Source organism: Pristis pectinata, chromosome 33 (genome assembly GCF_009764475.1).
Source record: "Pristis pectinata isolate sPriPec2 chromosome 33, sPriPec2.1.pri, whole genome shotgun sequence".
Lineage (NCBI taxonomy): Eukaryota > Metazoa > Chordata > Chondrichthyes > Rhinopristiformes > Pristidae > Pristis > Pristis pectinata.
The window spans coordinates 3,029,815-3,044,873 of NC_067437.1; positions in this window are offsets into that span (position 1 = coordinate 3,029,815).

Consider the following 15,059-nt stretch of genomic DNA (forward strand, 5'->3'; position numbering starts at 1 on the left):
CATGGTTCGGTTAGGATGGGATTGGCTGTAACCAGGGTTGGGTTGGGTTTGAATTGGCCATGGTTGGGTTGGGATTGGCTGTAATTCAGGGTTGGGTTGGGCTGAGATTGGCCATGGTTGGGTTGGAATTGGCTGTAATTCAGCGTTGGGTTGGGTTGTGATTGGCCATGGTTGGGTTGGGATTGGCTGTAGTTCAGGGTTGGGTTGGGCTGGGCTGGGATTGGCCATGGTTGGGTTGGGATTGGCTGTAATTCAGGGTTGGGTTGGGCTGGGATTGGCCATGGTTGGATTGGGATTGGCTGTAATTCAGCGTTGGGTTGGGTTGTGATTGGCCATGGTTGGGTCAGATCAGGTTGGGATTGACCGTGGTTCGGTTGGTTACAGATTGGTCACTGTCAAGATTGGGCCGTACTTCTAGCCAGGATTTAATTTTATTCTCAAGCGGACCTCTATCCCTCAGTATCTCCTTTGACTGTTGATCGAACACCAATTCCCATTTGTGGGAAAGAGTTCCAAACTTCAAGCACCTCGTGTGTGCACACATGGCTCCCGTCCGCACTCCTGAAGGACCCAGTTCTGGTGATTAGACTCTGCCCCTAGTCCAGAAACACTGCCCAGTGGGAATAGTTTCTACCTTATCAGTCCCACTAAATATCCGGAGTGTTTCAAACAAATTTCATGGCCAGGAAAGGTTTAGAGGGATATAACCCAAATCAGGTAGGCACCTTGGTCGGCATGGACGAGTTGGGCTGAAGGGCCTGTTTCCACGCTGTATAGGTTTATGACAAATCATTCCTTATCCTCCAAACTCAGGGAATGAAATCCTGGTTTGTGAAATTTCTTGCAGTTTACACCTTGGGATCAAATTATCATTCTGGAAAAACTGCGCTCGACTCTGTCCAGAGTCAATGTATCCTCGCCAAGTGAGAGGCTTCCAAATCTGTAGCATAACCTCCAGCCATAGTTTGGTGAGAGCTATCAAGGAAGACACGAAAGATGCTACGAAGTCTTTTGGCTGAGCTTCCGTCTTTTCTTTTTATCTCATTTTTCAGGTTCAGACCAGCATTTTTTTTTTACTCATCTCACCCCACACATCTCCTTTAAAACTTACCCCTCTCACCTTAAATGCATACCCTCTAGTGTTAAGCCATTTCAACCGTGGGAAAAGATACCGGCTGTCTGCTCCATCCATGCCTCTCGTAATCATATAAACTTCTATCAGGTCTCCCCTCAGCTTCCAATGCTGCAGAGGAAAACAGGAATGTTCCCACCTACATCAACTCTTAACAGTGGCAATCTCACTGTGGGACAAAGTGTGGGCTCAAGTCCCAGCAGAGGACGGAGCCAGTGTCCGAGGCTGGTATTAGAACATAGAACACTACAGCACAGTACAGGCCCTTCGGCCCACAATGTTGGGTTGACATTTTATCCTACTCTAAGATCTATCTAACCCTTCCCTCCCACATAGCCCCCTCTTTCTCTATCATTCATGTGGCTATCTAAGAGTCTCTTAAGTGCCCCTAATGTATCTGCCCCCACAACTTCTGCCAGCAGTGCGTTCCACACACCCACCACTCTCTGTGTAAAAAACTTACCCCTAACATCCCCCTTATACCTTCCTCCAATCACCTTAAAATCATGCCCCCTCATGTTAGCCATTGTCACCCTGGGAAAAAGTCTCTGACTGTCCACTCGATCTATGCCTCTTATCATCTTGTACACCTCTATCGAGTCATATTCTACTGAGGGAGTGCAGCATCAATAGAAACTGCACCTGTCTCTCTCCTCGAAATATATAGAAAAATCTTTGGCACTATCCGAGAAAGAGTTGGGGAGGCCTGCCCAATATTCCATAGTTCTTTACAACATAGAATGAGGCAATTCTGCCCATTCGGTCTATGCCAGCTCACAAAGCAATCACATTCCTCCACTAATTTTCCCTAAAATCTACCACCCACATTCCATCAATTCTACCACCAGAACCTACATAAGGGGCAATTAACCCAGCAACCTGCATTATCTGGCTGAAAACAGATTAGCTGGTCGTCAGGACATTGCTGTTTGTGGGATTTTGTAAATTCATTACGTTCCTCCATCCCTACACTTCACATTTACTTCACTGGCTGTAAAACATTTTGGCAACCCTTGCAGACATCAGAAGGACCCGTGTAGACGAAAGGTTTTCTTTTATTGACAACTCCTCCCAATGGAAAAATAACAATCTGTAAATTAAGATTAAAATGAGAACCAGAATGGCAAAGCAAAACAGAGATAGAGACTGGTGAATGGTAGAAAGAGGCACAGTGAGAGGCAGAGGGGGAGATAGGGAGAGAGGTACAGACAGAGACATTCAGAGAGATACAGTCAGACAGAGAGGGAGAGGCACAGACAAAAAGGGCAGACAGACAAAGAAAGACAAACAAATAGGTGGGGGGGAGAGAGAGAGATGGGCAGACAGGGGGAGAGAGAGGGGGGAGAGAGAGAGGCAGACAGAGGGGGAGAGACACACAGACAGATGTAGAGGCAGACAGAGGGAGAGAGGGAGAGAGGCAGACAGAGGCAGGAAGCATCACATAAAGACAGAAGGGAATAGAGTAAGCAGCAGAGAGGGCATAGAAACAGAGAGTAAAGGGGGTCGGCAGAAAGACGAACAGAGAGAAACAGAGACTCAAACAGCAGTAAACAGGAAGTTTACACACAGGTAGAGATGGGAAAAGGCATTCCTGAGACCGTCAGACAGAGTGACAAGGACAGGCAAAGAGAATGAGCAGAAGGCAGAGAGAGGGCAGGGCGGGTGTAAAGTGCTGCATTAGAACTGTCCAAAAAGAATTTTCAATGAAATGGAGAAAGGCAAAACAGATGAGCATTTAGATGTTTCATGAGCCGTGTGCATTGATGGGTTTTAACTTGAGTCTTGTGAGTTAGTTTATTTTCCAGCAACAGTGGTCACCACTGAGCTGCTGTGTTGAGTGCAGCGGGAACGCTCTCTCTGGTCGGTCCTTTAACAGAAAGGCAAAGACTGCTTGCCCTCCCCTCCCGCCCCTCCCCTCCCCTCTGTTGGGTTCAGAAGCACTCAATAAAATGAAACTAGACCCTGCAGAAGTCTGCAAACACCCCTCGGTCTGGAAACCCAACACGCTGCTACAAGGGTTTCAAAATAGCCAGAAAGCAGTTTGAAGACACCTTCCACACCAGGCGTTATTTTCAGCCCACTCGTCCTGATAGCTTGCTGCCCACGTTAACCCCTTGCAGACCCTCCGTGGGGAGGCTGGGGGAAGAAGGGGGAGTAGTTCAGGTTCCCCAGACTAAAGGGGTGAACCAAGGTGTTTCCTTCAGAAGGGGATCCAATGTGCGGCTGACGTGCTGCAGTAACACCTCCGTTTTCTGTCAGATACTCAGTGCACGGGCTTAAATAAAAGGGAAACTGCTGAGCTGTGTGCAAGAAATCCTTGCACTTACATAGCGCCTTTCACCTCGCAGGGTACCTCACAGCCATCTGTCATCACTGCTACATCAGAACACAGAACAGCACAGCGCAGGAACAGGCTCTTCAGCCCACCATGTCTGTGCTAGACACGATGCCGAATTAAACTAGATCTCTTCTGCCTGCACATGATCCACATCCCTCCACTCCCTGCACATTCATGTGTCTGTCTAATAGCCTGTTAAACGCCACTATCGTATCTGCCTCCACCACCACCCCTGGCAGCCCGTTCCAGGCACCCACCACCCTCTGTAAAAAAAAACCTGCCCTGTACATCTCCTTTAAACTTTCCTCCTCTCACCTTAAATGCATGTCCTCTAGTATTTGACATTTCTACCCTGGGGAAAAAGGTTCTGACTGTCTACCCTATCTATGCCCCTCATAATTTTATAAACTTCTATCTGGTCTCCCCTCAGCCTCTGACACTCCAGAGAAAACAACCCAAGTTTGTCCAACCTCTCCTTACAAGCTCACACCCTCTAATCCAGGCAGCGTTCTGGTGAACCTCTTCTGCACCCTCTCCAAAGCCTCCACGCCCTTTCCATATTGGGGCGACCAGAACTGCGCCCAACTATTGCAACTCAGAAAGCACAGTGAATAATGACCACATACTGGGCCAGTAATAGCCATTGGCAAGGCCCCCAGGGTTAGTTACTCTGTTCACCTACACAGGGTCAGTATGTGGGACTGGGGGAGCTGTCGGGAAATCTGAAAGGTCACACCATAAAAGGCAAAAGTTCAACAGCTGACACAAAGTGCGAAGGTGAAACCTGTTGTTTGACGGCCAGTTGCTGATGTGTGATATGTTGGACCATCCGCGTCTGCTGAAACTATATGGTGCATGTATGTGACCAAGAATTTGCTTCTACACCCTGCTGTTCCACAGGGAGGGGCAACTTCAGGGCCGGAGTGGGGATGGTGTCAACAGAGTCCAAGAGAAGATGGAAAGCAGGTCACACCTTGACGTTTGCGGGACAGTGCTGATCCACATCTGAGACACACACAAATTCTGCAGATGCTGGAATCTGGAGCAACACACATAAGGTGCTGGAGGAACTCAGCAGGTCAGGCAGAGTCCTGTCCAGATCCTCCCCCTCAGCCCCAGACTCTCCCGATCCATGTCCCCACTGACACAAGGGTCCTACTGAGCTTGCAAAATGATTTCTGTTGTATTATTAGCACGGCCAGTAGAAACGTGCCCCAGAAGTGAGAGAGGAGGTCAAATTAGGGAACCTTCTCATTCAGCTGGTGGGTAGATGGGAGAGGGAATCAGGAAGGAAGCCCTGAGGGGCGACTGTATCCTTATTTATCACACCAGACCACACATCAGAAAGTATTCCACTGATGGCAAAGTTCTTTGGTGCTGAGGTTGTTGACACCCCTAACATGCCGGGGCTCCACTCCTCAATGTGTTGACGAGCTATTTTCCTCTTTAAGAACCTCTGGGGCCAACACTGAGCGTCTTATCCAACAGGTTGCGCTGCAGCTCTGGGGGAGTACCTGCACCCCCCAAAGACTTATTCAAGGGAAGTCAGTTAATGACCAAGATCGACGTTAAACACCTGTCCACTTCACCAGCAGTCCACGGGCAACGGGGACCGAGATAAACACGGGCTCCGCAACACGACGAGTAATTTTAAAAAAGAAAAGCTAACTCTTCAAAATCCAAAATCCCAACCAATCCTCACACACTCCCCATGGAGTTCTCAACTACCGCCTCCATCAACACAAGGGGGCCTTAAATTATGCTCTTGCTTAGCAATTGTCCACAAATTGTTGTTTTTAAAGGACTGGCCAGCGGCATAGAAATACTCTGCAGCCAGGTCCATCCAATGAGACAGTGCAGAAGAGAACGACTTGAAAATCAAAATAAGCGTAGCCGCTGGAAATCTGAAATAAAACCAGACAACACTCAGCTGGTCGGGCAGCGTCTATGGAGAGAGAAACAGGGCTGAGAACGAGAGAGAGAGAAAACTGGTTTGTTTCTCTCTGCTCCAGTTCTGACCAGGAACAGAAATGAGAAGCGGGTCTCCCTCCACAGGCACTGACTGACCAGCCGGGTGTTTCCAGCATTTTCAGGGGAGCCACCCGCCCAGATGGCGCAGAAACTGCCCCTCGCCCGGCGCTGCGCTGCAGATCACCGCTTCCCACCCTCCACTGTTCACCCTTTCAACAAGTTACCAACGACCCTACTCCCAGCCGAATCAGCGGCGCAAACTGCGCCCAATATTCCCCTCCACCCCTTCGGGCCAAATGCAAACTACACGCCCGCCCGGGTTCCCCACCTACAGCTGTCAATGTTAACGCCATAATTATGCTTGAAACTGATAAAATGCAAAATTTCCTAAAAATAATTTTATTCCCTGGACAAAGTAAAACGAATTTACATTGCCCCAAATGTTTAATTTATGCTCGGTGTAAATCAGAATTCCTGGGGTGAGTAAAGTAGCCCAAACGGCTCAAAATAACCTCCGGGTTTCCTTTAAGCTGCATCGTTAACACCAGGGGTTTAATATTGCGGGCGGCTGTTGTCCCCGGGAAGAGCGGATCCTACCTGGTTTCTTGGGCTCCGGCATCGCTCCCTCCCGAGGCTCCCGCTCCCACTGCGCGATCGGCTCGGACTGAGGCGCCGGCACATAAGGCGGCTGCAGCCCAGAGAGAGGCTCCGGCTACCTGATCCCACCCCGGGGTGCGGGCACAGGGCAGTCTCCCGGGAACGGTGCCAGGGTCCGGGATCAGCGCCAAGGGGACTGGGACTGGGACTGGGACTGGGACTGGGAGGGGAGAGGGAGGGGAGAGGGAGGGGAGAGGGAGGCTGAGGCGGAGGGGTGGAGAGGGAGGGGAGGGGAGGGGGAGGCTGAGGCGGAGAGGTTGAGAGGGAGGGGAGGGGAGGGGGAGGCTGAGGCGGAGGGGAGGGGGAGGGGGAGAGGGAGGGGAGGGGAGGGGGAGAGGGAGGGAGGGGAGGGGAGAGGAGGGGAGGGGGAGGGGGAGAGGGAGGGGAGGGGGAGGGGGAGAGGGAGGGAGGGGGAGGGGGGGAGGGGAGAGGGGGGGAGGGAGGGGGAGGGGAGAGGGGGGGAGGGGAGGGGGGGGAGGGGAGAGGGGGGGAGGGGGAGGGGAGAGGGGGGGAGGGGAGAGGGGGGGAGGGGGGGAGGGGGAGGGAGAGGGGAGGGAGGGGGAGGGGAGAGGGGGGGGAGGGGAGAGGGGGGAGGGGGAGGGGAGAGGGGGGGGAGGGGAGAGGGGGGAGGGGGAGGGGAGGGAGAGGGGGGAGGGGGAGGGGAGAGGGAGGGAGAGGGAGGGGAGGGGGAGAGGGAGAGGGAGGGGGAGGAGGAGGGAGAGGGAGGGGGAGGGGGAGGGAGGGGGAGGGGAGAGGGAAGGGGAGAGGGGAGGGAGGAGGGGGAAGGAGGGGAGGGAGAGGATGGGAGGGGGAGAAGGGGAAGGGGAGAGGGGGAGAAGGGAGGAGAGGGATGGAGGGAAGATGGGTGTGAGGGGGAGGGATAGGAGGGAAGGTGAGGGGGAGGGAAGGTGAGGGGAAAGGTGGGAAGAGTGGGAAGGAGGGACAGGGAGAGAGAGGTGGGGAGGGGCAGATAAATGATAATGGGGAACAGTGGTGGAGGGAGGTGGTGAATGGGCCCCAAGGGAAGGAAGAGTTAATGAAAAAGGGAGTGATAGATGGACGGAGGGAGATACAGAGAATAACACTTTACTCTGCATTCTGTTATTGTTTTCCCTTGTGCTGCCTCAGTGCACTGATGTGATGAAATGATCTGTATGGACGGCATGCAAAACAAAGTTTTTCACTGTACCTCGGTACACGTGACAATAATAAACCAATGACCAATTACAAGGGTAGGAATGACTTGCTCCAGTTACGTAGGCCCGCGATGAGACTGCATTTGGAATATGGTGTTCAGCTCTGGTCTCCCTACCTTGGGCTGACGTACGTACAGCAGAGAGAAGGGTTCACCAGATTGATTCCTGGGTTGGTGAATTTGTCCTGTGAGGAGACATTAAACAGACTGAGTTTAGAATGGTGATCTCGTTGGAAGGTACAAAATTCTTAAAGGGCTTTACGTTGTAGATTTGGAGTTGATGTTTCCCCTGTCTGGGGTGTGTAGAACTTGGGGTCACGTCTCAAAATGGGTTGGCTGTTCAGGATGAGAAGCAATTTCTTCACATCGGGTGGTGATGAAGCGGTGTTATTCTGGCTGGAGGTCTGTGACCACTGGCGTTGTGCAGGGATCAGTGCTGGGACCTCTGTTATTTGTGATGCATACAAATGATCTGGATGAAAGTGTCAGTGAGCTGATTAGTGAGTTTGCAGATGACACAAAAAATGGCAGAGCTAAGGACTGTGAGGAAGGTCGTCAAAGGACCCAGCAGGATAGAGATCAATTAGAAATATGGGCAGAGAAATGGCAGATGGAGTTTAGTCAGACAAGTGTGAGGTGTTGCACTTTGGAAGGTCAAATGTAAGTATACAGTAAATGCCGGGATTCTTGCAAGCACTGATGTCCAGAGGGATCTCGGGGTGCAAGTCCACAGCTCCCTGAAAGTATCAACGGTAGATAGGGTGGTAAGAAGGCGTGCTGTATACTTGACTTCAGCGGTTGGACTGTTAAGTATAAAAGTCGGGAAGTTATGTTGCAGCTGTAAAAATCTTTGGTTAGGCCACTTTTTTTTAGATACCTTTATTAGTCACATGTACATCAAAACACACAGTGAAATGCATCTTTTGCGTAGTGTTCTGGGGGCAGCCCGCAAGTGTCGCCACGCTTCCGGCGCCAACATAGCATGCCCGCAACTTCCTAACCCGTACGTCTTTGGAATGTGGGAGGAAACTGGAGCACCCGAAGGAAACCCACACAGACATGGAGAATGTACAAACTCCTTACAGACAGCGGCTGGAATTGAACCCGGGTTGCTGGCACTGATTTGGAGTATTGTGTGCAGTTCTGGTTGCCCCATTACGGGAAGGAAATGGAGGCTTTGGAGAGGGTGCAGAGGAGGTTCATCAGGATGCTGCCTGGATTAGAGAGTATTAGCTACAAGGAGAGGTTGGACAAACTTGGGTTGTTTTCTCTGGAGCGTCGGAGGCTGAGGGGAGACCTGATAGAAGTTTATAAAATTATGAGAGGCCCAGATAGGGTAGAGAGAGTCTTTTTCCCAGGGTGGACATGTCAAATACTAGAGGGCGTAGGTTTAAGGTGAGAGGAGAAATGTTTAAAGGAGATTTGAGGTAAGTTTTTTTTTACACAGAGCACGACAGAAGCCTGGAATGGGCTGCCAGGGGTGGTGGTGGAGGCAGATACAATAGAGTTGTTTAAGAGACTTTTGGATAGGCACATGGATGTGCAGGGAATGGAGGGATACAGACCATGTGCAGGCAAATGGGATTAGTTTAAATTGGCCTCATGGTCGGCACAGACATGGTGGGCTGAAGGGCCTGTTCCTGTGCTGTACTGTTCTGTGTTCTGACTGAACCTTTGAAGTTTTTTGCCCAAGAGGGCTATGGAGACTTGGTCACTGAGTTTTTCCAATCAATAGATTTTCAGGTGTTAAGGGAAATAAGGAATATGGAGCTACTGTGACAGAGGTAAAACATCTTATTGAATGGCAGAACAGGCAGGAGGGGCCGAATGGCCTACCTTCTGTTCCTTGTGTTCCAAAGTATCGTCACTAACGGAATGTAGGAAACACTGCCGCATTTTGCAGGCACACAAACAACAGTTGTGTTGCTCTCCAGGTAAAGTTATTTTCTAATAATATTGTCCAGGATTGCAGAGGTAGTCTGTTATTCTTCAGGAGAAGGCCTTGTGATCCTTGTGTCCACCAGAAAGAGTGGATACGATCTTAATTTTACATCTCATCTGAAAGACAGCACTACCAACAATGCAGAGCTCCCACTGTACTGCATTCAGTGTCAACCTTTGGTGCTCAGGACTCAGCCCAATACATCATGGACACATCCCTCCCCACCGTCGGGAGTATCTACAGGAGAGCTGCCTCAAGAAGGCAACATCCGTCACCAAAGATCCCCACCATCCGGGCCGTGCTGTCTCCTCACGGCTCCCATCAGGCAGGAGGTACAGAAGCCTGAGCTCCCACACCACCAGGTTCAGGAACAGCTACTTCCCTTCAACCATTCGGTTCTTGAACCAACCGGCACAACCCTAATCACTACAGTTCAGCGACAGATGACCCCTTTGATCACTTTGCACTACAATGGACATTTTTTTGTTCTAATTGTGTTCTTTCTTGTATAATTTATGTTTAATTTATGTTTATCTTGTGAATGGTGTGCCTCTGATGCTACGTGCCTGTGATGCTGCTGCAAATTTTTCATTGCACCTGTGCATGACAATAACCTAACTTTGACTCAGTAATGGGAGCTAAACCCACAGCTTGGAGACTGATACTTACCAAGGGAGATAGGGCCAGAAACAGGGAGGGGGTAATGAGGATGGAGTGGGAAGAACGTTTTCCCTTGAGTCCACGTCTGAAAGGAATTATTTTACCCAAACTATCTGAGCGGTGTTTTCCTGGGCTTCAATGAGAACCGTATTTCAGGAAAGAGAACAAAACATCACAATGCATAAATATGTTGCTGTCTATCTTCCCCCTCTAATGTGTTATTCAAAGCCTCTGTCCTTGGCAATCCATCCTCGCATCTCCTCATGTCTCTGCTTCTATTTATCTCCTCTCACGTCTTGAGTCATTAAAGGTGCTATATAAACACAAGTTGTTGTAAATGACTTAGAATGAGAATGACCAAGAATAGGAAAACGAATCCCGTGTAGGGCAGCCCGTCCCAGCCTTCAATTAGATCATGGTTTATGATTCCCTGGGCACTGACAGCAATTTATGGTCCATCCCTAGTTCCCTTGAACTTGCAGAGCCACCACAGTGGGCAGTTGAGAATCGACCGTGTTGGTGGGTCTGGAGTCACAAGGCCAGACTGGGTGGGAACAATTTCCTTCCCAAAAACTCATAAGTATCTTTTACAACAAAATGACACCCCTGGTGCTTTACAATCATTTGAATTTAAATCCCCCAGTGCCAACAATGGAAGTGACCCCAAGTCCACAATCAACAGCTCAGCCATCCTGTTACTCACAGGCAATTTAACCACCATCACCTAACTGCTGACACATGCAATAGTTCCACAGACGACTCTTACCTATTTTTAATTGTTCCATGTTCCCTCACTAATTTTTTTCAGATGCATCATAGAAAGCATCCTATCCAGATGCATCACGGCTTGGTACAGCAACTGCTCTGCCCAAGAGCACAAGAAACTGCAGAGAGTTGTGGATGCAGCCCCGTCCATCACATAAATCAGCCTCCCCTCCATGGACTCACTGCCTCGGGAAAGCAGCCAACGTAATCCAGGACCCCTCCCACCCCAGTCATTCTCTCTTCTCCCCTCTCCCATTGGGCAGAAGATACAAAAGCCTGAGAACATGCACCACCAGGCTCAAGGACAGCTATTATCAGACACTTGAACAGACCTCTCACATGCTAAAAGGTGGGCTCTTGAACTCCCGATCTACCTCATCATGGCTCTTGCACTTTATTTGTCTACCTGCACTGCACTTTCTCTGTAACTGTAACACTGAATTCTGCATTCTGTTTTCTTTTTACTACATCGGTGTACCTACGTATGGAATGATCTGTCTGGATGGCACGCAGACTTTTTCACTGTATCTCGGTACCTGTGACAATAATAAACTAAAATCCAATATCCAGAGAGGGACTTAAATGAGGATTTAACTGGATTTAACCCATTTCACTGTCTTTGAATCCTAACTATATATTACATTCTGTTTTCTTTTTACTGCCTGGCTGGCACGTAAATAAAAACTCTTTCACTGTATCTTGGTACATGTGACAATAATACAGCAATGCCTAATGCCCTACCTATCACTTATCTATACACCAGAGTGCTGACATTTTCAATTGATTCCAACGCTTCCATCCCACTGGGAAAGATCTGCACAGCTGTGGTAGTGCTGTCTCCTGGCGTTATCCCAGAACATCCTGTTTGAAGTTCTCCAGTATTAAGGATATCATTTCTCTATATCCGTCCTATTAAATCCTTTAATCATATCAAACCCCATAATGAGATCATCCCTTAACCTTCTACACTCAGGGGACACTGGCTTACATTATGCAATCTGTCCTCATAACTTACTGCTTTTAGCTCCAGTGTCATTCTGATGGACATCTGTCCAGCCCAAGACCAATTCAGTAATTCCTTGATTTCCGAATGTTCAATTTATGAACTTTCGTTATAACACCGTCTGTGATACGTGCCTCTGATTTACACATTTTTGCAGTAACTCCCCACTCTACACATGTGACTGCAACAAATTTCACCCAAATTTACAAAACTTTGTTCAATGGAATATTTTCCAGAAAAAAATTCCCTTTTAAGAATCGAGGAAGGAGGCTGTAGCCTTCCCGAGATTTCTGACTGAGCCTGTTATAGTTCACTATAACACCACAGTGTGATTGACAGCCAGGGTATGTTTAGCTGAGCACTGCCCTTCCAGGTACAGTACTGAAAAACCTCTGGAAACACAACTCCTGCTTAACATAACGTTTCCTTGCAGCCGCTTTTTGTTTATATTGCTTCCGACAGCGATGCATGCTCGGTAATGCAGAGTGCCTGCTGGGAACACATGTTGAGGATTTGGACGCGCAGTTCTGTCTGTGCTGAGAGAAAGTCTTCCTTCAACCCTGTGCAACCGGCAGGCTGCTGATCTCAGGCAATCGCACAGACCGTCCCCAGTGTGGAGCAGAGAGCGACAGTGCCACTCTTTGGCCTAATGAGTAACTGCCCATAGTGGCAACTGTTCACTCCCAACCTGTGCTGTGTTAATTTGGTAAAGTAAATTGGTTTATTATTGTCACATGTACCGAGGTACAGTGAATGACTTTGTTTTGCAAACTGTCCTCACAGACCATTTCATCACATCAGTACATTGAGGTAGTACAAGGGAAAAGCAATAACAGAATGCAGAATAAAGTGTTACAGGTACAGAGAAAGTGCAGCGCAGGCAGACAATAAGGTGCAAGGACATAATGAGGTAGATAGTGAGGTCAAGAGTTCTTCTTATCATATTAGGGGACCGTTCAATTGTTATAAGACTATTGAACGGTCCCCTAATTGGGACGGTCCCCTCACTGTTATGTGAGACAGAAGCTGTCCTTGAGCCTGGTGGTACGTGCTTTCAGGCTTTTGTATCTTCTGCCTGGTGGGAGGGGGGAGAAGAGAGAATGTCCAGAGTGGGAGGGGTCTTTGATTATGTTGGCTGCTTTACTGAGGCAGCAAGAAGTATAGACAGAGTCCATGGAGGGGAGGCTGGTTTCTGTGATGTGCTGAGCTGTGTCCACAACTCTCCGCAGTTTCTTGCAGCCTCAGACAGAGCAGTTGCTGTACCAAGTCATGATGCATCCAGAGAGGATGCTTTCTATGGTGCATTGATAAAAATTGGTGAGGGTCAAAGGGGACATGCCGAATTTCTTTAGCTTCCTGAGGAAGTAGAGGTGCTGGTGAGCTTTCTTGGCCGTGGCGTCTACATGGTTGGACCAGGACAGACTATTGGTGATGCTTACTCCAGGAACTTGAAGGTCTCAACCCTCTCGACGTCAGTGCCGTTGATGTAAACAGGAGCATGTTCACATGGTTAACAGGTGGCTGAGGAGAAGAGAAAGGGAAGGAAAATTACTCAGCAGAGCAGCTCCCATTAGGGAAGTGTGTGTGTGTGTGTGTGTGTGTGTGTGTGTGTGTGTGTGTGTGTGTGTGTGTGTGTGTGTGTGTGTGTGTGTGTGTGTGTGTGTGCGCGCGCGCGCGCACGCACATGCACGTGTGTTTGTGCAGCGTGAGTATCAAGTCAAGTTTATTGTCAGATTCACAGGTACATGTGTGCACAGGTGCAATGAAAAACTTACTTGCATCAGCATCACAGGCACATAGCATTAGAGACACAACATTCACAAGAAACACATGAATTAAACATAAATTATACAAAATTACACAAGAAAGGACATAATTAGAACAAAAGACAAAGTCCATCATTGTGCCAAGTGGTCAAAGTGGTCCTGGTGTTGCTATTACTGAGGTAGTGATTAGGGTCCAAATGGTTCAACCAAATGGTTGAAGGGAAGTAGCTGTCCACATCACAGACACATCCCTCCCCACCACCAGGAGTATCTACAGGAGGCGCTGCCTTAAAAAGGCAACATCCATCATCAAAGATCTCCACCATCCGGGCCATGCCATCATCTTGCAGCTCCCATCGGGCAGTAGGTACAGAAGCCTGAAAGTCCCACACCACTAGGTCCAGGAAGAGCTACTTCCCTTCAACCATTCAGTTCTTGAATCAACTGGCACAACCCTAATCACTACCTCAGTACAGCAACACTGGGACCACTTTGACACTTTGCCCTAAAGTGGACTTTGTTTTTTTTTGTTCTAATTGTGTTCTTGTAATTGTGTTCTTTCTTGTAAACATTGTGTATAATTTATGTTTTTCTTGTGAATGCTGCTTATATGATGCTCTGTGCCTGTGATGCTGCTGCAAGTAAGTTTTTCACTGCACCTGTGCACACATGGACTTGTGCATCTGACAATAAACTCGACTTTGACCTTGCCTTCTTGAGGCAGCACCTCCTGTAGATACCACCGGTGGTGGGGAGGGATGTGCCCGTGATGTGTTGGGCTGAGTCCACTTCTCTCTGCAGCTTCTTACGTTCCTGTGCATTTGAATTGCCGTCCCAAACCATGATGCAACCAGTCAGGATATTTTCAACAGTACAGGTGTAGAAGTTTGTCAGAGCGTTCGGTGACAAGCTGAACCTCCTTAACCTCCAAAGAAAGTAGAAAAGCTGACATGCCTTCCTCGTGCAGAGTGTATTGTGTGTGTGTGTGTGTGTGTGTGTGTGTGTGTGTGTGTGTGTGTGTGTGTGTGTGTGTGTGTGTGTGTGTGTGTGTGTGTGTGTGTGTGTGTGTGTGTGAGTTGAGGAGCCTGCTTATTTTTGGGTGTATGTGGAAGTCAGTGTTTGTAAATAAGTCCATGTACATGCAAGACAATGTGTGTGTGTCCTGGAGAAGTTTGTGTGTTTATGTCAGCACACAAGCCTGTTGTGCATACATGTGAATGAGTGTGTGCATGTACTCCTGTACTATGGTGAGCACATGTGTATATGTGTAGGGCCATGTATGAGCTTGTGTTAAATTGGGATTGAGAGTTGGGTATTGGTATTGGTTTATTATTGTCACTTGTACCGAGGTACAGTGAAAAACTTGTCTTACAAACCGATCTTACAGGTCAATTCATTACACAGTGCAGTTACATCAAGTTAGTACAGAGTGCATTGATGTAGTACAGGTAAAAATAATAACAGTACAGAGTAAAGTGTCACAGCTACAGAGAAAGTGCAGTGCAATAAGGTGCAAGGTCACAACAAGGTAGATCGTGAGGTCAATAGACAATAGGAGCAGAAGTAGACCATTCGACCCTTCGAGTCTGCACCGCCATTTTGAGATCATGGCTGATCCTCAACAATCAAT